This window comes from Manis pentadactyla, chromosome 10, assembly GCF_030020395.1.
Source record: "Manis pentadactyla isolate mManPen7 chromosome 10, mManPen7.hap1, whole genome shotgun sequence".
Taxonomy (NCBI): domain Eukaryota; kingdom Metazoa; phylum Chordata; class Mammalia; order Pholidota; family Manidae; genus Manis; species Manis pentadactyla.
The window spans coordinates 108,964,851-108,987,988 of NC_080028.1; the positions used below are offsets into that span (position 1 = coordinate 108,964,851).

Consider the following 23,138-nt stretch of genomic DNA (forward strand, 5'->3'; position numbering starts at 1 on the left):
ATTATAACTTAACCTACAATGTGGCTCGTAAGGCGCTCGGGTCCAGGCTCAGCGCCAACAGAGGGCATTATTAACTGGAAGCCCCTGACGATTCACTGTCTGTTTGACGAGTCTTCCAAACTTTTCCATCCCTTCCTCCTCCCGGTCCAGGGCTTTGCAAATTAAACAGGATTGCCATATTCCATGACGTACCCAGCTGTACCCAACTATTAGGGTGAGTTTGGTGCGTCTAGCTTCTTTATGCACCATTAAATGAAGTGGTTTTCTTTTGAATGGCCAGATTTGCTGTAAGTATAACCGCAGTACTTCACTGACTGCATCTCACCGTGACTGGGTGCATTTAGGTAAATGTGGGAAAAGCACGAACGAAAGACAAAGATAAATACTTAGACCCAACTGCATGAAGTAGGAAAATAACGTTGCCCTGAGCATCTGTTGTTTTCCTGTAATTCACCCATGTGGAGTCCAAATCAGATAAAAACATTGTCGAGATTTTTCTGCAAGGAGTCTAGACAGAGTGCAACTAACCTTCTAAGAATTACAGAGCAAAGGCTTGGACACATGGAAAAGATGGTTCTTAACTTTATGTTAAGGTCCAAATCTCGATTTAGAGGTGAATTTTACTTTTTAATATTTGTATTTTAAGGATAAAAGGGAATTCAGCTTAATGAGGTAGGTCAAAAACAAAGCTGTCAGGTATGCATTAAAATAAGTCTTACACTAAAGTGGTTTGAAATTGTGTTTAACATTAAACTGGCAATTTTATGGATACTTTAAAAAATACACAACACTTAGGCAACTGTAACTGTAAAGAAACCTCTGTTATAATAGCAAAGCTGGCTTTCAGTGTCTCCTCAGGCCTGTGGTCCATAATCCCTGGAATCTGGACATTGATTTTTCCCTCCAATAATAGGTAATGTATTCCTCTGATTAATACAAAGTTCTGGTTACAGCTTATTAATATAGTTCTCTGAAGACCCAATAGAATCTTTCCTAAGAGTGTCCCACTTTCAAATGATCGTCCTCAGATTTACAGAAACATCTTAACAATTGACATAAAAATCAGACCTTCATATATGGGAAATCTGCTTTACTCTTGAATTAGTTAATATTTTTATCTTACACTCACAACAAAAATAAAATACAGTGTGTCTAAAGTAAAGCACCTTCTCACTCAAGGTTTGCACCCCATAACCTGCTCCTAAGAAAATGTCAACGCAAGCAGCTTACTCAAATAGTGAACCACACTGTAGGATGCCATACCTCAAGATATATCCCCCAAAGGGCTACATATGATCATGCTGATAGGTTAGTTCTTCACCTCTAATTAAATTAGTAGTGTTTCTTTGTGCCTGGTACTTTTTCTAGGGACAAGGACAGAAACGGCTAAGCCTGCAGATGAGAAAAGCAGTAGATGTCATTAACTTCCCTGTCCCTGAATAGAATAATTATGGATATTCAGGCAAGAATCCACTCCATTGATTTTCAAATGCTTTGACCTGCCAGGGTTGAGGCACTGCTCCAGCAGGAAAGTGAGAAGCTCTTCTTGATAATTACTGTCGTGCTAAAACTGAGCAACTCGAGGTCAGGGGCTTTTCTTCAACTTCTTTATGTTCCCAATGCCCAATAGAACGCCTTGCATAGAAAACATGCTTAGTAAGTGTTTAATGAATGAACGGGTGAATCAATACGGAGTTTAGGAGGACACTGCCCTTCTATACTCATCTAGGGCTGTTGAGACACAGGATGATCAACTTTAAGAGAGTTTTTTCAAGGACATCCTGCTATTTTTTGTGAATGTGCACACGGGGTTAGCTTAACAACAGCTTTACTTTGGAAAGCTATGCTTATTCATGGTCTGAGGCATTTTACGACACATCATTCCCATTGCCCAGTGCAAATTCCACCACCTGGCATTCCTAGTAGTTACTCTTGTTCTATGTGGTTTTCCTCTCCTCCCTTAGCTATTCAACCTTTAAATTTAATCAGGGTCTCAGCATTTGTAACTTTTAGTCAACTGCACAGTATTTTGTTTGTTTTTTAAATCTTTTTATCTTTTTTTTTTTGAAGCAGAGTAAATGTTTCATGTAAAGTTGGTTGCTAAACGAGAGAAAATGTGCAGGCGACCTCAAGGAGGACAGGCGCCTTGAAAGGTTTAAGTTTTATTTGAAGAAAGAAAGTGCACACTCAGAGAAAGGGGAGTGTGGGCTACTTCAGGGAGAGAGACACGCTGAAACATTGGGAAAAAGTTAAAAGTGCGGGTGGCCTCAGAGAGAGAAGCCAATCTTTTTTATCTTTTAAAAAATCTTTTTCTCTTTTATACTTCTGAACACAAGGCCAAATGAAGGTCCCAGGGTTTAGTGGGTGAAAACACATCCACGTGAATGGACCCTGATGCAGCAGTCCCAACTCCTGGGAATGTTTTCTATGCCCAAGGGTGAAAAGCTATCCTTTCCAGCATGTTTGCAGTAGCTCCAAACTTGAAACAACCTAAATGTCCCTCAACAGGGAAATGATTAGCTAAGTAATAGTATATGAATATTATGGAATAATATGCAGCTATTAAAGGAGTGAAAGAGACAAGGTGCCAACATAGAAATACGTTTATAATATATGGTAAAGCAGGGAAAGAACAATGACGTAGTAGTGGAATAAACAGTAAATCAATCTCTCTCATACAATCCTATTTCTTTAAAAGTATCTAGTTTTTCCCTCTCTGGAATGCTCTTTCCCTAGATCTTCACCTCTCTAGCTCATTCACATTCAACTCAGATACCGTGTCCTCAGCTCAGAGGCCTCTCCTAGCCACCCTGGCCCTCCACCAACCCACGTCACTCTCTACCTTCTTACCTAGTTTTATTTTTTCACAGCACTTACACAATCTGAAATTCCTACTGGTTCCCATGCTTACTGCCCTTTTCCTCCTACCAGAAAATTAATCGCATCAGACTGTGCTCCAGTCACCTGCATCATTGCCTGGCATGGATCAAGTGCTCAGTAAACATTTTGGAGAGAAAGAGACACATGCATCTTTTTGTACATCATAAAACTTTTAGAAATGTGGACAGTTAAATATTAAACAGTTAATGGAAGGTGTACTAATGGAGTGGGATTGGATGTGGAGAGGAGAGCAGCTGGGAGAAGAAGAAAGTGCAATTTTGTACTTATACTATTATGTTTGGGTTTTCCTACAATAAGCAAATTGCTTTTTCCAAAACTTTTTAATGAGGTGAAATTTATATAACATAAAATTAACCACTTTAAAGTGAACAAGTCAGTGGTGTTTAGTGTAATCACAATGTTTGTGCAGCTTCCACCTTCATCTAGTTCCCCAACATTTTCACCGTGGCACACGGGCTCCCGTAATCATTATATGAACGCTTCCCATTCCCGTGGGAACTCGCTCCCCTCTCTCCTGTCCTCCTTGTCCCCATATCCACCAATCTCATTTCTGTCTCTAGGATTCACCCATTCCAGTCATTTCATACTAATGGAATCATACAATAGATCATCTTCTGTGTCTGGCTGCCTTCACCAGCATCATATTTTCACGGTTCATCCATGTTGTAACAGATGTAAGAGCTACATTCCATTTTATGGCCAAATGATATTCCATGGATGTACCACTTCTTATTTATCCATTCTTCCGTTGATGAGCAACTTGCTTTTGTAACTTCAAGACATTAAAAATAAAAGAAAGGATAAACAGGTGAATCACAGTAAGGTACACAGTCTACTTAATTGTATCAGGGCAATGTCAATTTCTTGGTATTGATAGTGTATTATAGTTACATAAGGTGTTACCATTGGGGAAAGTAGGGTGATAGGGGACCTCTTGTAATATTTTTGCAATTTCTGGGGAGTCTTTAATTATTTCCAAATAAAAAGTTAGAATGTTAAAAATGCTCATACCAACAAAAAAGAGAAGTTTTCTGAACAAGTAAAGCTCACTTGTAATTAAACTGACTTTAGCCTTGATTGCTATGTCTTTATTGAAGGTTTTTTCTGCCTTCCTTAGTTAAATTTGTTTGGGCCATGGATAGCCCTGGGGAAAGGATCTTCTTTTCACTTTGAGAATTTGTAAATATAGAACAGTATCAAGAATCACAAACACCTACCTATGTAGAATCCCCAGATTGTCCATTGTTAGCATCTGATCACCTTGTTTTATGTTTTAAGATCAGAAATAAAGTAGTTCTAATACATATGTTGCCTCTTTTACTCCCATCCCAGTCAAATTCTACCCTCCCCAACAGGCTATCATGTATGAAATGTGATCCATTTAATCTATTTAGAAACATTCACATATACAACATATAAATCAATGAAAACCACCTTATTGTTTTAAAATTCATATATCATACATAAAACCTGTTTTCATGCCATGTGTTTGTCTCTTAACTGTGATAGAGTAACTCCATCGATGTTTATACCTCTTCTTTATTCACCCATTTCCCTTTTAGGCTTTTATGTTATTTCCAAATTTTTGTTATACCCACAGTATTTGTACAAATGTGTCTGGATACTGTCAGAGGCAAGTTACAGAAATTTAACTGGATTTAATCAGAAGAAATGTATTACCTTACATAACCATGTTAAAAAACAAAATTCAAGTGAATAAATTTTCAATACCTTATTGTCACTATTCAACAATTCATGAATCGGGCAGCATCCAATGGAGCAGATAGAATGGAGCTCTGGGGAGTTAAACCAAAGGAAGGACTTTTATGGGCAGAAGGGAGCAAGAACAAAGCAGTTACACTAGCAACAGGTGGATTGGTGTGGCAAGTTTTATGCTCTCAAGGGATGGCAGAGGTCTATCAGGCAGGGTATATCAGTAGTGTTGACCAGGTGAGCCCTGACTGACTGTTTTCAGATCGTATTTCTGGGGGAGCTGAAACTGTAACTAAGTTTCAGTTTGGTTATGTGGGGCTTAGGATAAATGACTCCATTTTGGACCTAATGTCCTGTTTCTAACAACCATAAGCCCTTAGATAAGACTGACTTGAGTCCATTGTATCAGGAGCTTAATGACCTCAAGGACTTACACCTTTTCATCTGTCTGCTGCCCTGCATGTTGGCTTCATCATTAGGCTGGTTCCCAGACGGCTAGAGTCCTAGATGTTAGGTCTGGAGAAGCAAGGGAGTGCATCTCATCCTGCAGCTGTCTTCTAGGATCAGGAAACTTTTCTCAGAAGCCCACCAGGAGCTATCTCCTCCCATGTCATTGGCCTGAATTGGGTCACATACCCAATCTTGAAAAGGAGATCTCTCTCTCCTTATTGTGGTTAAATATACATAACATCATATTGTTTCCTCATTGGCTGTACCATTACACATTCTCACCAGCAACATTATTACCCATTTTGCACAAGCGTTCTGATTTCTCCACATCCTCTCCAGCACTTGTTATTTCCTGTTTTGTTTGTTTTTAGTAACAGTCATCCTAATGGATGTGAAGTGGTATCTCCCTGTGCAAAGGCGATCTCTTAAACCAGTGGTTTACACTGGTGGTTGTACATTAAAATTGCCCCAGGAAATTTTACACCTAACCCACCTCTAGACTCTGATTTAACGGGTATTGGTTAGGACCTAGGCATTGATACATTTGAAATACACCCCACTGTAGGGCCTCTGATTGAGGCCAAGCTTGAGAACCACTAGCCAGAGACAAATGTTCCAGCAAAAAAGGGATGTTGGGGAATCAATTGCAGTGTTCAATACTACTCAGAAGTAAAATTGCTGAGTCCTCAGTTGGATTTCTGTACTTACTTTGTAGATCCAAGTCTGAATTATTCTTAGAAATTTAGAACCAGAAGTAAGTAGTCTGTTAACCCAGGTAAGTATCAGGGACAGAAAATACACTGCTTGCTGCTTAATTTCCTCACCCAGCAAACTTTGTTTTTGTCTGAATTGGCAGCAAATTAATACATTTCTTTACTTCAGTGGTTCCACTGGTGAGGCTGGACAGAATCCAAGAAACATCTGTAATATGGTTCACTTTACTTCCCCAACTCGTTTAGTGTATAAGCTTCATCAGGCGGCCTCCCTCTCCCCACCTGCCAGAGCCATCTTCGCCGGAGGGTGCCAGGTCCAGCCCTGGCCCACCTGCAGCAGCTCTGATGTGCATCTGATGGGGTCGGGGAAGTGGTTTATCCCTGAAGCTTTACCGTGCTGGGCTAGCAACTGGTTTTCCTCTGGTCCCTTAAGGGGACTTTTGTTTCCCCATTTCTTGCTGCTTTGCCCCTCACTGGGTCCTTGTAGGATCTCTCTTTAAATAATCTTGAATCTGGCTTTGCCTTGGAGACCTGTGTGGGTGGTGCCACCTGTGCTGTTCTGCTTCCTCCTGCCAAGTCCAAGTCGGTGTTTTGCCCCAACCCTCTGCCAGTTTGGCCCCTAAAAGCTTGGTGGTTCAAGACTGTTAGCCTGGCAGATCCTGGGGCAATGCCTCGATCCAAGGAGGGAAGCCCTTGGGGCAGGCAGGGTGCCTGCCATCACTTTCAGCTGCCGCCTGGCCCACCTTGCCACAGGCCTCACCAGGCTCAGCTGCCTCCCCGGATTGTATGTGTAAAGCTTTGTCCTGGTACTGTGTCTGATGCTTGTCTATTGCTCTTTAAATTGAGTTTACAGGAAGAATCAAATTGTGTGAGTGACGGCATGTTGGTAATGCTGGACTTAACTGTTTCAAGTTTCTGGGGCCTAGAATTCAAAGTGGACAGTAGCACCACTTTACAGCTATTAAATGGTGTTTTGACTTTTAAGGGCTGGCAGCCCAAGAGGATGGGGCTGAGGGGACACAAAGACCTCTTCCCTCTGTTGTTTCTCCCACCTACCTGAACTCACTCTAGGCCAGATGGCCCCGAGTATGTGTTAGGAAACCACACTTAAAAATTCTTAAGTTTTTTTCCCTATAGGGCCTTCAGCCCTTCCCCATTCTTCCATCATTCCAAAACCACACATCCCGGGCCCAGGAGCCATACTGCCGTGCCCGACCTCTTCGGGAGAAGTATGAATGCGTGTGTCTCAAGTTAATAAAAGAATATTTAAACATTGTTTAACAAAATAAAATTTTATTTTTGATTTAAGCTAAATTTCCTTTTAAATTCCTTCAAGCTTGGTTCATTGAGGTGGTTAAGTACAAATGCTACTGACTAGGAATTACCTATATAGTTAAGCTATGCCTGTGTGAAGAGGCTCGAATGCTGTCCCTGGCAGCTTTCCTCACGGACTAGAGCTCCTTCTGGACACATAGTGTCATTCTTACCTTATAAATGTGGTGTAGATGTAGCCAGTCTCCCCCGCCCCCACTGTGTGACGGAGGCAGACTGTTGTGGTGGGGATGACTCCTCCCGCCCCACCGACCTTCCGTACACGCGTAAGACTGGCACTGAGGAGGGGGGTGAACCTCAAGTCCCAAATACCCGGTCGGGTCTGAGGGGTGGGAGCTGGGCACAGGTCTAGCAGTCAAGCTTCTAGTTATACCCTATGTAAGGCAGAGCCTCTTAGTTTAGTGCTCAGAGCTTGTTTACCTCAGTTCCCAGGTAGTGAGACAGGGACCGTAGATGTAGTCAGAGTAGGATGAGGGCCTCCGGAGGAGGCAGGGCGGGATATTTGCAGTCAGAGCAATGTAACTACATGTAAGGAAACCACCCCCTACTAAAACTCTATGTTAAACATTAAGATCTAGAATCATTCTTCAGTGAGATCAGTTAATGTTCTCCAGATAAAGAAGAATAGCATGTTTTATGATGCTAATGATTCGTAACCATGTGTAAGATTCACTCTCACATGCTAAAAGGCCCAGGCCTATGTGCTGTCTTTCCTCCTTCAGATCTGACAGGTGATTTTGCAAACTGAGCAACTAACTTAGCATGCAGACCCAGCTGTAGACGACATGGTTAAGGGCAGGAAGAATTCCATCTTAAAGATAAGATTACATTTTAACACCCAGGAAGTTCAAGAGGCAAGATTCTTTAGCAAATAGACAATACCTCAGCCCACCTTGGGGGCTGGGCAGGCAGACTTTTGATGTGCTCCCAGACCAAGGTGCCGGTGTACCAGAGAAAACAAGGCAGGAAATTCCTTATGTTAATTTTTAATATTCAGGAACCACTTAACAAGTCCACACCCTAAACTCTTTCACGTTCCCAAATATCCCCCTAGATGATGCACCACTACAGACTCTCTTGTCCCTTCCTGGTATGAGCCGGGAGCTCCATTCTTTCACTTTATCTCTAAATAAAAGCCTGTACCTTGCTCTCCTACCTTGAGTGTGAAGCTCATTCTTCGGCTTCATGAACAAGAACCCCAGCATCAGTAGGATGGCTGGTCCAGGAGCTGCCAGGAAAGGTGTTCTGGCCCAGCCTGAGTGTGAGTATGAGTGTGTGTGTACATGTGTGTGCACTGGACAGGAACGGGAGGCTGGGACTTTCCATTAAAAACTTAATTTCTGTGAGTCTAGTTGGAATTTTTAGTATGAATGTGACATTTTTCTCCTTGCTTATGTCATTAATAAAAAAACTGTGACCTATTGCAGACCATGTCGTGCCTTTTATTTTTGTGGGCAGCAGAATTCTCTCATCATTATGAATATGACCCATGGAAGGGACCCAAAGTACAAAGAAATCCACACCTTTCCAGCTGGAGAAACAGGGTGGAAGTCTAGGGAAAGGAAATCCTGGGGCAAAATACCTCTAAAAACCGAAATCAGTCCAAGGGAGAAATAAAGTTTCAAATCCATTTATTGCTTACAAAACTGCAGTTCAGCCCATCTGTCTCCTGCTCAAGCAGCAGCAAAAACCCGCCCTCCCCTTCACCTCTCAGGTACAGATAAGCCCTCCCTTGCCCAGGTAATTACCCATTGATACCGAGATGAACTTCTCTCCACCCAGGAGGAATAACGCAAATGCACTAAAGCCATACTTCTTTCCACCTCTGAACACCTATTGATATGCAGATGTACAAAAGCCTGGTGGGATATTCTGGAAATATTACAATTTTACCCACATCGTCAATGCAACTCTATGAAGCGTGTATGTGAAAACTGAGCAATGGTTACAGAGGGCGGCAGACCTAAACTAGAGTTTCCTTCGGCTGGGAGATTCAGACACATCAGTCTTTAATTACAATAACAAAGTAACAATTGTAAAATATAATCCTGAAAATGGGAAAAAGCACCCCATCAACCAAACACACAAGTACTTTCATTTTGACATTGTCTCATCCCTAACACATGGCCACGTTTTGGGGCAATTGTAATCATGGTGCACACACTCTTTTGCATGGGGCTTCCTTAATGTACTATCATTGGCCTTCCCTGTGTTTCCAACATCTTTATAATTAGGATTTTCAAATTACTACAAGAAATCTCTTCCTTGTGAAGAGGGCCATGATTTGCTTAGCTAATTCTCTGTAGTGGAGTTTCGGTGCTTTCCACTTTTTCACTATTATAAACGACACGGCAGAGCATCTTTCTCCAAAGAGCTCTTGACTTCTGCTGAGTTCAATAGACAAATTCCTAGGGACCAGAGATTTCATGCTGACAGGCAATGTGGTAGAAAACTATGAAGCTGTGGGTTACACTGAACTGGGCTGGAATTCTGGCTCCATTCCCCCGTGGGGGGTGCTCCTCCATTCTGTGTTCAACTGTGGATCAAGACTCAGTGGATCAATCATTTTAGTTAGCATTAAAAAGAAAGAAAAGTAGGAGAGAGTATATTACCTACAGAAGTGTTTTGTTAAAGGTCTCCTAAAATGTGTGTACTGGTTGTAATTTTTTTTTTCTTTCTTGGAGTTGCAGGCGAACAGACTGGGAGAATGTTCCTTTTATCTTTTCTGGGTCCCATTTTTCCCAATCTGTAAAATGAGGCAGTAACCTGGACTTCCCGAAGATTAGTGTGAACACGTATTCTCAGGCGATCCATCCACCCCATCTCCATGCCACCACCAGCCTGGCTTCAGGCACTGTTACTTTCCGCTGGTCAGCAGAGAGCAATGGCCCCTTCACTCTGTGCCACTACAATTCATTCTCAACCCAGGAAGAGTAATGGTCTTTAAAACCTAATTTAGATTGTGTCACTTTGCTTAAATTGCTGCAACAGTTTTCCATTTCCTTACCTACTGAGAGTTGGTAGAACAGTCCAAATATGGTAAGGGGTTACCATGGCCTGCAAGGCCCTTCACCACCTCTTCAAGCCCCTCTCGCCACCCTTTACTCGCTCACGCTCTCTCCAGTCACCCCCTCCTGGCAGGGTCTTTGCACCTGCTGCTCCTTCTGGAACCCCTTTCCTGCGGATCTTCCCGGGCCGTCTCCTTCTCATCCAGATCTCAGCTCAAAAGTCGTCTCCTTCGAGTCGCCCTCCGGGGCTGCCCGCCTCCTTGTCCCGACGTTCTGGCCCACGACTCGATTTCCCTTCTCGGCATCCGGCGTTCTGGAGCGATGTGGTCCCATTCCTCGAGGCCTGGCTCACGGTCTCCGACGGCTGTGGGAGCCCACCCGGCGGGGAGGCGTCCTGTTTGGCCGGCCGCCTCCTGACGCTCCGGGGGCTCTCCCACAGGTGGGCCCACGAGCCAGAGCCCCGCGGCTTCGCTGAACGCCAAGAACCGCAGCCCCGGGGCCTCTACGGCGTCCGCATTTACGTTCTGGGTCAGGGGGCGGAGCCGCGGCGGCGGCGCTCCACTTCCGGGACGGGGCTGCCGGCGGGGCAAGGCGCGCTGTCTCCCGGACTGTCAGGAGCTCCGCGGCGGCAGTGGCGGCAGTGGCGGCGCGCGGAGCAGGCACCGGCCCGGGGAGCGGCACCATGAGCGGTGAGTGGCGGCGGCGCCGCTGTGACCCGCCCCGGGCGCCTCGGCTCGGCCGCTCCAGCCGCGCGGTCCGGCTCCGGGGTCCCCGCGTCCCGCTCTCCGCAGACCCCCGTTGCAAAGCTCCCGGTTCCCTGATGCCAGGCACGCCCAGTTCCTGGCCCCGGACACCCGCAGTTCTCAGGCGTCCACGCTCTAGTCCCTGACTCTTGTCCATCACTTACAACCAGCTCCTAGACATCTGCCCCCCGTTTTCCTGCCTCTGCCAATGCTCCTACCTCTCTGCCCCGTTACCAGACTCCCAGTCCGCAGACCTCCAGTGTCTCAGTCCCTCTTAACTCCTAAAACTACTGAGACCCAGTTCTGGCCGCCCCCCCTGCTCCCCAGTCATTCCCACCACCAAGGCCTCTTGTACCCATTAACTCCAGTCTCCACACAGGCAGAGTGTCATCTCTGGAGACTTAGCCTGCTGATCCCTGAGCCCCGTGACCTCCTAGCTCTCAGTCCCCAGAGGTCTCTGAGTTCTCCAGCCTCTTTGTCTCCCCTGTCCCTTCTATTCTCTTGTATCCTGTCCCCCAGCACTTTACTGTTCCTGTCACCAGTTGTTCCCAGTCAGCCTGAGTTTCCCTTTCTGGTCCTTGCTTCTTACGTTTTGGTTATTTTTCATTCTCCAGCCCCTTCTAGTTCTTTTCCTAGCTTATTTGAGGTCTCCCTTGTCCATGCCTGCAAACCTTCCCTTCTTGTCCAATGCTGAGCCCATCTGGGGACCATCCTTTGGTTTTCCCAGTCCGCCCCTCTCCCTCCCATCAGTGAGGAATGAAGTTTTGGTGGGGAGGTTGGGAGGGACAGGGAAGTGCATGTGGACAGCTTGTCCTCAGTGTATTTGAAGTTTAGTCCCTGAACTTGATGGTATTCTCAGTCCTTTCCTCTGAAGAGATCTCCGTGGTGTGGTGCTAAGTCATTCCTGGGTGTTGCATGTGGAGGTGGGAGTGACTCAGGGAAGCCTCTCGGGTTGCCCAACTGGGATCTGGATTTACTTAGGAGGACTCACCTACCCTCACCATCTGTTTTCCCCTCTCTGTGGAATCGCCTCTGAAGAGTCCTTGTGTCCAGCCCCCTTGGCCCTAGCCTTTAAGCCAGGAGTTTCTGGAGGTCAGAGGGATCTGTCTCTCTTCATTTTTCACTTTCTGGTTATCTCTGGATCATTTTTTACAAGTTGTGTGCCTTTTGTTTTGCTAGTCAAGAACAAGATTTGTCAAATTAATGGTCCTAATGGGGGAGCTGCCAAGGGGGTTTCCAGAGAGGTAGTCCAGCTTCTGTTGCCAGAGTGAATGATTTTTTGCCTAATTAAAGGTTTTGGTCCTTGAACATTATTGATACCACAAAAATGTGATAATTTGGTTAACCACCCGAGAGCTCATACAGCTTGGTTTAAGTGCAGGCCCTGGAGCCAGACAACCTGAGTTCACATCCTGCCTGTGACCCATAAAACTGTGGATTTAGAGCAAGTTACTTGACTTGAAAGTAACTTTCTGGAAGTCCCAGCAAAATGGGGATAAATAATAGTACCTGTCACCTAGGCTTGTTGCAGTGACTGAATAACTACAGGTAAAGTGATTGGTACTGTGCCTTTCACATGGTTTGTAGTCAGGAACTTGGAGTTGTTTTTGTTTCAATAAGGACCCATGTGGGGTTCAGGTGGGATGGTTTTCTAGCTTAGCTCTGGGACAAGGGCTGAAGCTAGGCACTCCCTGAAAACCTCTTCCTTTTAATATGACAGGGAGTCTCAAGTTCACAGTGCTAGGCCATTCTCTCTTCTGCCTTCTTATCAGGAACAAGTGAAATTGACAAGCCAAGGGAAACTGATCAATGTATTTTTCAAGGAGTAATTTTCAATCAAAGATAAAAATGTTTTAAAATTTAATGTAAAAATATCATTAGGTCTAAGGCCAAACAGATTACAAAAGGAAATCAACAAATGGCTATTTCAGGAAAGGCTTTAAGGATGAAAGCCTTCTTTTGGAAAGATTCTAATTAAGGTAGAAGAAGTGGCTGAGGATGGAAGGGGGGATGTCCTAGGTATTTTCAATCATTTTCTCTTTTTTCCTGTTTAATTGAGAAATAATTGACATACATCATAAGTTTAAGGCAAACGGCATGATAACTTGAATTAATTTGTTGTGAAATGATTACCACAATGGATTTAGCTAACATCTATCTTCTCACATACATACAATACAAAGAAATGATAGAAGAATAAAGGAAGATTTTCTCCTTGTGTTGAGAACTCAGGATTTACTCTCTTAGCAGCTTTCTTGTATATCATACTGCAGTGTTAGCAATAGGCGTCATTTTGTTCATTATATTTCTAGTACTTATTTATCTTGAATGTGCAATTTGTACCTTTTGACCAGTTTGTACTTATAACTCCCCCTCGTTTCTTGAAAATACAGTTGAAATGGGTTTTTCCTACCTGTGGGATTGATAGTTGGCACATAGTAAAGTACTGTGGCATGAAAATATCTCCTCTCTTTTGTCCTTTTTTAATAGAAAAATTTGAAAATCACCAAAGTGGAGAGAATAGTCTAGTGAACAATTACCAACTCATGACCACTTCACCTGTCTACCTGTCTACCTATTGCCCTTCTCTCCAGTTTACTTTGAAGCAAATCTCAAAACACTGTAACATTTCATCTGTAAATATTTTGATAAGTATCTAAAAAGTCTAGGGACACCATTTCAAAAATGTGACTCATTTCCAATATCATACCTATAAGAAATTAGTAATAATTCATTAATATCATCATATTGTTCACATTTCCATTGCCTTATAATTTTATAGTATATTTTTAAGTCTTAGGACCTAAATAAGGTTTAAGCAATACAGATTGGCTTGTCTTTGAAGTTTTTTAGATCTCTTTGTGTTTTTTAGTTTGTTATTGTTTTAGTGTTTAGTTTATTCAGAGTCGTGCAAACATTACCATAATCAATTTTAGAACATTTTCATCACTCCAAAAAGAAACTCGTACCCATTTGTACCCATTCCTCATTCTCCCTCCCCTCAGCCACAGGCAACCACAATTTTACTTTCTCTCAGTATGGATTTGGCTACTCTGGATATTTCATATAAGTTAATCATACAATATGCGGCCTTTTGTGTCTGGCTCTTTTACTAAGTATCATGTTTCCAGGGCTCATCATTTGGCCTGGATCTTTCTTCGGTCCTTTTTGTGGCTGAATGCTGTTTTGTTGTATGGATATTAAATATTTTGTTTATGCATTCTTCAGCTGATGAACAGTTGACTTGTTTCCACCTTTTGGCCACTGTGAATAATGCTGCTGTGAACATTCATGTGCACGTTTTCATTTTTCTTACGTAGATACCTGTGGGGTAGAATTGCTGGGTCCATTTCAGGAACTGTTAGACTGTTTTCCAAGGAGGCTGCTCCATGTTCCATTCCTCCCAGCCCTGTACGAAGGTTCTGGTTTATTCACATCCTTGTCAACAGTCATTTTGGTAATAGCTATTCTAGTGAGTGCGAAGTAGTATCTCTTTGAGGCTTTGGTTTGCATTTCTCTAATGATTAATGATGTTGAGCATCTTTCTATATGCTTGTTGGCCATCTGTATGTTTTCTTTGGAGAAATGTCTACTCAGATCCTTTGTCCCTTTTTTGAGTTGTTCTTATTGTTGAACTATAGGAATTGTGTATAATTTCTGGATACAAGTCTCTTATCAGATAAATTATTTACAAAAATTTTCTTCCATTCTGTTTTCTCACTCTCTTGATGGTGTTCTTTTTTTAAACTATATGCCTCCTTTCATCTCTTTTTTCCCTCTTGGATTTTTTGTTGAAGGAAGCTGTTTATCCTGTAAGGTTTCTTGTGGGATTTTGCTGACTGCATCCTTTTGGGGAGGTTTGACGTGTTTCTCAGTTTCTTGTATATCCTATACATTGGAAGTTAGAGTCTGCTATATATTTAGTTGAAAATGTTTGAGCAGCGTCAGAAGTTAGATGGGTTAAAGGCCGAATACATTAAGTGCAAATAACCAGGAAGTGGAACGGCTAGGTAGTTCATACACAGGACAAATGGGTATCATGAGGCCAGAAACAACTAAGATGACCGTCAAAAGAAGAGGAGTGGATAAATATATGTGGCAGGGTCACATGACAGAAAACCTCAAAGATGTTAAAGGGAATAAAAGGCATTTATAAACATCACCATGGCTATATCACAAACAGTAACATTCTCTGAAAAAATATTGGGGTGCAGAATTATACCTAAAATGTGTATATCTTGATGCACAGTAAAACATGCATATGAAACAATGTTTATAAATTCATGTAAATATGTAGATGTAAACAAATTGGCGGTCGCAAGCACACTTGCCACATGTGGTGGCTGTATTAGGGGGGTAGTGGTCAAGATTTATTTTCATTTTCTTAAAGAATTCAGTAGGTGGGAATCCTTGATTACCAGTGCTGCAAGATAAGGAATTCTGATTTTCAGATAATGATTTTGCTCTTACTGGAAAAGTAGACCTTGTAAGGCCAGAAAGTCATTGTGATTCTTAACACTGTCTTTTGTAAGGTCCTCAGTGCTTCTTCCATTAGTAATTATCCTGTCAAGAATCCTTCTTAAGTTGGAAAGACTCTGAAATCCCCATTTCAAGGATGGGGAAACCATGCCCTGAGAAGTCAGAGAATTTGTGGAAAAGACAAGCTCTAAGGGTCTGATACACCAGAGTTTGGGGCTCTGTGGGTAATTTGCTGCTGTTTCTTGCTTGATGTTTATGTACATTTTGGCAATTTTTTTCTTATTTTTCTGGAATGTTGAAGGTCATGCTTTTCTCTTTGGCATTGACTGGGTCATCTCCAGCAGTGGTCTGTAGTTGGCATAAAGAATTGGTTGCAACGAGTGAATGGAAAAAAGAATATTTGTGGTTTTCATTCAAAGCAGGGAAAGTGATGATATCAAGTTTTTTCCCCCTAATGTAGGCACTGGGTTGATCTATTGTGACGACTGTACAAAGTAAGTGTTCCACTGTCTGCAAATATTTGACCACCTCCTGCGCAAGCAAGTGGCAATGGACTAAATCTCATTGACACTGACTCTCCTGCTTCCCTGTTGCGTGGCTCCGCCTGGGTAACCAATGGGTGTCAAGTTCTTAGAGCTCTTAAAATGTACAACTAAAATCTAAAATTTTATGAACTGTCCAAATTCTGGCAATGTGAGCACAATTCCAGATAAAGCACCTTCCATTCTGATACCATCTTGTCTATACGTAGGCCGTGCATTCTCAGTGGGGGTGATACCACCCTCTTGGGGCCAAAAATTGGTTCTCAAGGGAGACAAAAATGTTACTGTTAGGCACAAAGCACAGATATGCATGTACTGCATGAACAGATGTACAATATATCTGTGGTATTAAAATTTCATGGAGGGGGTAATTTTAAGAAAAAAATGTCTTAAAAGGATCCTAAGGGGAAAGTAATGAAAGAAAGGTCAAGAAACACTGATACAGGTTTAAGTACTTTTACCATTATCATATACATTGTCATTTTACTTTAACCCTTAACATTTCAGGATAAAACTTCATATTGACCACTTTTTAAAAAATTGAAGTATCATTGATAGACAATCTTACGTTGGTCACAAATGTACAACACAGTGGTTCAACAGTTACCCATGTTATTAAATCCTTACTACCTCTAGTGTGGTTACTATCACTGTAGAAAGATGTTACAGAATCATTGACTATATTCTCCATGTGGTACAGCCATCCCTGTGACCAACTTACATTGTGATTGTGAATTATTGTGCCCCTTTATCCCTCACACCCTCTCCCCTGCACCCACCCCAACCACTCCCTCTTGGTAACCACTAGTCACTTCTCAGTGTCTATGATATTGAGCCCTTTTATGGATTTCATAATCCATCATTAGTCCATCCTTTTGCATGTAGCAGAATTTGTAAAGTGTTTGACTTTACTCATAGAAACAGCTTATTTTCCTCCCTTCTGTTCTTTTCTATTTGTTGTTCTTACTATAAATAATGATGCAGTTAACAGTTTTGTTCGAGGGAGTTTTCCTTCCTTGCAATTGATAGTGTGTAAAATAACGTCTTTAGGATGATTTCCCTGAAGGAGCATTAACATGTGTTGGTCCTTCTTAGTTTCCCTGCCTTTCAAAGTTGTAGTGGTTTAAAATACTTCCGGGAAGAATGAGGACTCTAGTGGAGCAGAGTCTGGCCAGAGATTCAGGGTTCAACGGTGAGCAGACATTTATTGGCTGACAGTTTGGTGCATCTTCTATCACTTAGCAGAGGTCTGTAGTGTTGGTCTCTGTTGAAGTGAATTAAACAAACCTACCAAAGAATGTCTTGTCGGGGTCATGGGTGTGTTAGCCAAGATTCTTTCCAATTGCGTGTGGCAGAAGCTGATTTCAGCACAATGGGAATTTAAAGTGTCTTATAGTGGAAAAGCCTAGAGATAAGGCTGTCTTTCGGCTCAGTTGTATTCGAGTGCTAGAGTCATCAGGACTACCTTTCTGTCCCACTCATAACTCTTGTTTCCTTTCTTGGCTTCATGAGGGTGCCTCGTCCATGGAGGCGAGGTGGTTCCTACCGGCTCCTGGTCACATCCTGCAGTGTAGCAATGCCTGAGGGAAGAGCGGGCTTCAGAAGTCCTCAGGCTGACTCACCATCCTGGAACCCATCACTGTGACTCTGGTTGACCAGGTCTGGGTCACATGCCCAGTCCAGAGCCCGAGGGGGATGTCTGACCTACTTATTGTCTGGGTAGAGGCTGAACTAAAGGTGAAGGGCTGTTGTGATTTTGAGTGGGGTGGTCAGGGAAGACCTCACAGAGAAGGTGGTACCTGAGCAGAGACCTGAGGGAGGGGAGAGTGACTTCTGGGTTTTGCTCCCGAGCAGCTGGAAGGGGTAAGAATGACCTTTTACTGAGGTGGGAAGGCAGTGGAGGAGCTGGTTTGGGTGTGGGGTGAAGAAGTTTGAAGCCTCCAGGGGAGTGAGGACTGTCCAAGGCAGCACCCTGTGGGGCCTGTGCTCCTGGGCTCCCTAAAAGGAGGGAACCTTGAGCGCTCACTTCTCATTATTCCTTGCCTGAGTCTGCACATCTTGTAATCTGCTCTTTCCTCCCCCATCATAGAAAAAAAAACAACCAAGAACCCACAATGACATTAAAGACTATTGTGAAAACACAGAATGTACCTATTCATATTGCCTCTTTAGCACATTAAATATTTGGACTTTTAGGTGTTCCCCTTCTGTCCTTGTTGAAAGCGTATGTGTTTCATATAACTGCATGAGTCTACTCTGAGCTAGTGTTTCCACTTATAGTCGAGCACCCATCCATGTTCTTACTCATCACAGTTAGTGAAAAAGACTGAATGACATTCCACCAAGTGGACGTACCACAGTTATTTAACCTTTCCTCATTGTAGGAAAAAAATGTAAATTAATTTATAGTGTTCTAGGGTGGGACTGGCACTCGGTTTCTGTAAAGGGCCAGGTAGTAAATAGTTTCTGCTTTGCGGGCCATCTGGTCTCCATCCCAACTACTCAGCACTGTTGCTGTACTAAAAAAGCCATGAAGGCCGTAAGTAGATGGAAGGATGTGCTGTGTTCCCATTAAAATTATTTAAACTTTTAATTCCTTCATCAGAAGATGGAAATTAAAGCAAGTGATGAATGTACAGTCCCTTACTCAGCACCTGGAAGATAGAGGCACTGGTGAAATAGGTATTTGGGACTTTTCTCAGTTCCACCATTTCTCCTCGTTAGCTTAGTTTCTAAGGTGTCAAGCAGGTATAGTGATATTTCTGTAGATTTTGCTATGCACTGCCACGTGGCTTCCCAGAATTCACTGTGCCAAGGTGTGGTGTCCAGTGGCACATCCGTGCCTCCCGGTAGCTTTACCAGCATTGGGCAACTTCATTTTAAGTGTTTCTTGGTGAATTTGATGGTTATATAATGTAGTAAGTTTATAATTTGTATTTTCTTCAGCCATGGGGGGAGATACATTCTCTCTTCAAAGTGCTGGCACAGTGCCTTTTTAGTGTTTTTTGTTTTTCTAAAGCAGGGATTGGCAAACTGGGCTGGCCACCTGTTTTGTGAATAAAGTTTTATTGGAACACAGACCCATCTATTCATTGACTATTTAGGGCTGCTTTTGCTCTACAGTGGCAGAATTGAATAGCTGTGACAGAAGCCATCTGGCTTGTAAAGCCTAAAAGATTTAACATTTTGCTCTTTAAAGAAATGTTCGCTGACCCCTGCTCCAGAGTAAATTCTTTGCCCATTTATGAACCTGCTGTCGACTCAGTCTTTGATCTTAGACATCACAGGGCCACTTGAACGGTTGGAGCCTTGAAGCAGAGCCTGTCTCTCTCCATTGTGCCGTGGTGGACAGTGTGTCCTTTTGTTCGTGGCCGGCTGTGCCATTTTTCCGCACAGTCCTGGGAGCCAGCACCCTGACTTTGGGGAAGAATGACGTCCATTTCATCTGTTTGTGTGCTAATGCCGGAGCAGACGGAACTGCCGCTTCACTCTGTGTTACACACGCCAGCTGCCCCCCGGTCCTGGTGCGTTTTGGTTCTCTCTGTTCAAGGCAGCCACTTGGGGAACCACACAATGAGCCCTGGAGTCTTGGTTCAACGACTTGAGTTCCTTCTGGGAGCGGGGTTGCTTTAGGGCTCAGTTTCCTTCCCTGAGAAGGCTCATAACCCAGGGGAGATGCCAGAAGCCGGCTCATGGTTCCTGCAGTCCTTCCCGTCTTAGGGACTGTGTCAGGGCCATGGTGTGGCTGGAGGGCTGTGGGAACACCATTTAGAGGGCGGGAAGGCCACTCAGAGAAGGTGACGTCTGAGCCAGCCGTTGGGAGGTTGGTTTGTCTTTGGTCGTGCTTTGCAGTGGGATCCGTTTTTCTGTGCAGAAGCTGAGCTGCTCAAGAGGTTAGCCTGGTCTTGTGGAGATTGGAAGGCATGGGCTTTGGGACAGTGTTGAGTCTGTCTCGGAGCCATTCCTTGGGCAAGTGATCAGTGTTGCCTAGTCTCAGTTCCTTAATCTGTTACAACAGGGCTGTCAGCACCCGCCTTGCAGGTGGATGTGAAGGTTTAGTGTATATCTCAGAAGGGAACATGGGGAGCAGATCTGGCCCCGAGGCATGTTGTGTTTGGTTCTTGCAGAGCTGGCTGAAACACTGCTCTACAAAGAGTGTCATTAGGTGTTACCTAATTACATGAAAATCTGAATTTTCAGCTTCTCTTGGGAAAAACAGGAGTCGGGGCAACCCTGTGCTGCTGTAGCTGTGAGGCTGTGAGGCGCCCTCCGCAACGGTCATCTCTAAGGGCATCCGCCTTGGTTCCCACAGGCTCTGCCTCACCCCTTTTCTGCCTCCCCTCCCCCCGCTGTTCTCCACCTGACACTGTGGGCGTTGGAAGGCTCTGGTCTTGGTCTTGCACATGCCTCTGGCCTGTATTGGGCTACCCTTTCTTCCCCTCTCCTCCTCCACTTACACTTTCTTTCCATTTCTTTATTCGGAATGGCAGTGGATTTTTGGGGGGTGGTGGAAATCAAGCAACAAAAATAGCACAAAACTCACCACTGGGCTGAGTGCACCAACCCTCCCAGATGCCTGCAGATGGGACTATGACTTCTAGTCCCTTGCAAGGCTCTGATGTAGGGTGTTGTTCTAGGATCAGGGAAGATGGGAAATGATTAAGATGTGGCCTGGTCTGCAGCCTGCTGGGGACCCTTGACATGTAACTGTCATACTGCTTACTGGGTGGCTGTGAAGTCTGGAAACATAGGCACTATTTAAATTTTTAAAGTCCTCCTCTGATTAATTCTGCTAGGGCAGTGGGTGGACAAACCATGGGCTGTGGGGTAAATCCAGCCCAAGCCTGTTTTTGTAAAAAGCTACCCTCATTTATTGATGTGTTGTCTGTGGCTGCTTTCGAGATGCAAGAACAGAGTCAAGTAGTTGTGACTGTATAACCCGCAAAGCCTAAAATATTTCTTGTTTGGCTTTTTACAGGAAAAGTTTGCTGACCCCCTGTTCTATGGTGTGTTAAAGGTGCAGGTTTATTCAGTGAAAACTGGAAACACGTCTTCTGAGACGGCACACCGTGTGTCTATGCGGGGCTTGAAAGAAGTGCAGTGCCCCACGGGTCTATGTGGGGCTTGATAGGGATGCAGGGTGAATTGCAGTGTGCATTGAAGGGATCCAATAATATCATTGAGTATATCATGTGTTTGTTATATAGTATCAGTAAAGCATTTACTGTGTGTGGACCTGTGCTTCCAGATGTTACGGCCACTGTGTAGTTAATTCAGTGCAGGGTGAAGGAGATGGCAACAAAAGGGCCTGGGGCCAGAGCCCGGAGCAGCAGCCGTGGTGGTAGCTCTCAGGGAGGGCCTCGCTGCTCTTGTGATGGAAGAAGAGAGCTCAGAGCAGAGAAATGGGGCTGCAGCAGGAAGGCACGTGGGCAAAGGCATGGTTTTTATTAAATATGGGGGAGATATTACAACATCTTTGTATGCTGTAAGAATTGCTACATGAGAAGACAAAATTGATGATGTGGGAAGGAGAGGGACAGTCACTGGAGTATGTCCTTGAGCAAGTGAGAGGAGATGGGATTCAGAGCACAGGTGGAGGTTTGCACTAGCATCTTGGAGCCCCAGTCTCATCATCTGTGAAATGGGATAGTCATACTTACTCTGGAGCAGAATTTCTCAACTGAGGCACTGTTGACCTTTAGGGCTAGATACTTCTTTGTTGGGTCCCACCCTGTACACTGTAGGGTGTTTATCAGCACCCCTGGTCTCTACCCACTAGATGCCAACAGTACCCTCCCAGTAGTACCAAAATGTCTCCAGACATTGCCAAATGTCCTCTGGGAGGAAGTCACCCCGGTTGGGAATGGCTTATCTATACCCACTCCGTGGTAGAGCCCTTATCAGGAAAGTCAGAACTCTCCTTATTTGAGTGTGCCTGTTGGCCTGTTAGGAGCCTGACCCTTGCAGAGGTTCAGGACCACCTAGCATGAGTCAGACCCGCCCCTCAGTGAATCAGAAATATGAAAGAGAAGGAGCATGGGCTGGCTTTTCTCCTGTGACTCGGGTGGGGCCTGGGTGCATCAGGAGCAGGCTTGCCCACCCTTAGAGGAATCCTAGTGTAGTTGTGCCTTTGACTTGGAATGTGCTCTGGGCCAATAGCTACCTGCTGCAGACCTTCCCCTTTAAAATATTTGTTTATTGAGGTGAAATTCACAGAACAGAAAACCATTTGTGTTTTTAATACAGTTAAAACAGTGTACAATAGTTAAATTATAAATTTAACAAATATACAAGAATTAGCCATTTTAAAGTGTACAATTCAGTGGCACTTAGTGTATTCATAATGTCATGCAACCATCATCTCTATCGAGTTCCCCAAACATTTCGTTATCCCCAAAGGAAATCCTATATTCATTAAGCAGTTACATTCTGTCTATGTGGATTTACCTATTCTAGTCCTTCCCAGTTTTAAAGCACAGCTCAAGTTCCCACTTTTTCAGTAAGTGTCCCCTGGGCCCCAGTGAGTGGCAGCGTGGTGTGGAGGAAACAATGCTTCCGAGTCTGGCAGCTCAAAGTCTCAGCCTCAGTCCGTGCCTGCTTGCTGTGTGACCTTGGGCAGAATTCCTGGCGTGCAGTGGCACCCAAGAAACTTGGCCTTCCTTTTCTTTTCTCCCTTAGAACTGCACAGCGCTTTGCAAGGATTAGCCTTAGACCAGAGTAAAGCCTGGCCTGACTTCACTTCTGCCACTGTGTACCGAGGCAGGGAAATACCACTCTTTAAGTGTGTGTGCGGACTTCATCAAGTGACCTGATCTCTGTTTACCTTGACCTCCGGGGCTGTTGCCAGGATTAGAGAAGTAATATATGTTGAGTGCCTGGTGCATCTTGCCCATTTTCCCTTCCCCAGATGCCATCACTTTTATCCACCCAGGGCAGTGAACACAGAGGTCTGGAGTGGATTGCTTTGCCCAAGCTTTGGAGAGAAGCTAGCCAGTTGAAATTCCTTAGAGCTGTAAGTCTCACACCTCTGGGATATGGAGTTGCCAGCAAGGGTAATCTGTATAAAGTGGTAACATGTGTAAAGTGCTTAGTATGGACTAGGTACTATTCTGGGGGCACGGCATACGTTCACTCTTTTAATAGACTAGTTGGTGCACAGATGTTAAGTAACTTGCTGGTGGTGTAAGATTTGAACCCCGTTCTCAATCCCTGATGTCCCCCCAGGAGGTCACTGAAGGCTAGAGGGTTGTGGTAAAA

The 23,138-nt window shown here is 44.0% G+C and overlaps 1 pseudogene; it reads left to right on the forward strand.

Annotated features, from left to right (window-relative positions):
• Positions 1 to 10,799: 10,799 nt before the first annotated feature.
• The window catches only part of LOC130679399 (putative protein SNX29P2), a 55,146-nt pseudogene continuing 42,807 nt past the window's right edge, over positions 10,800 to 23,138 (forward strand).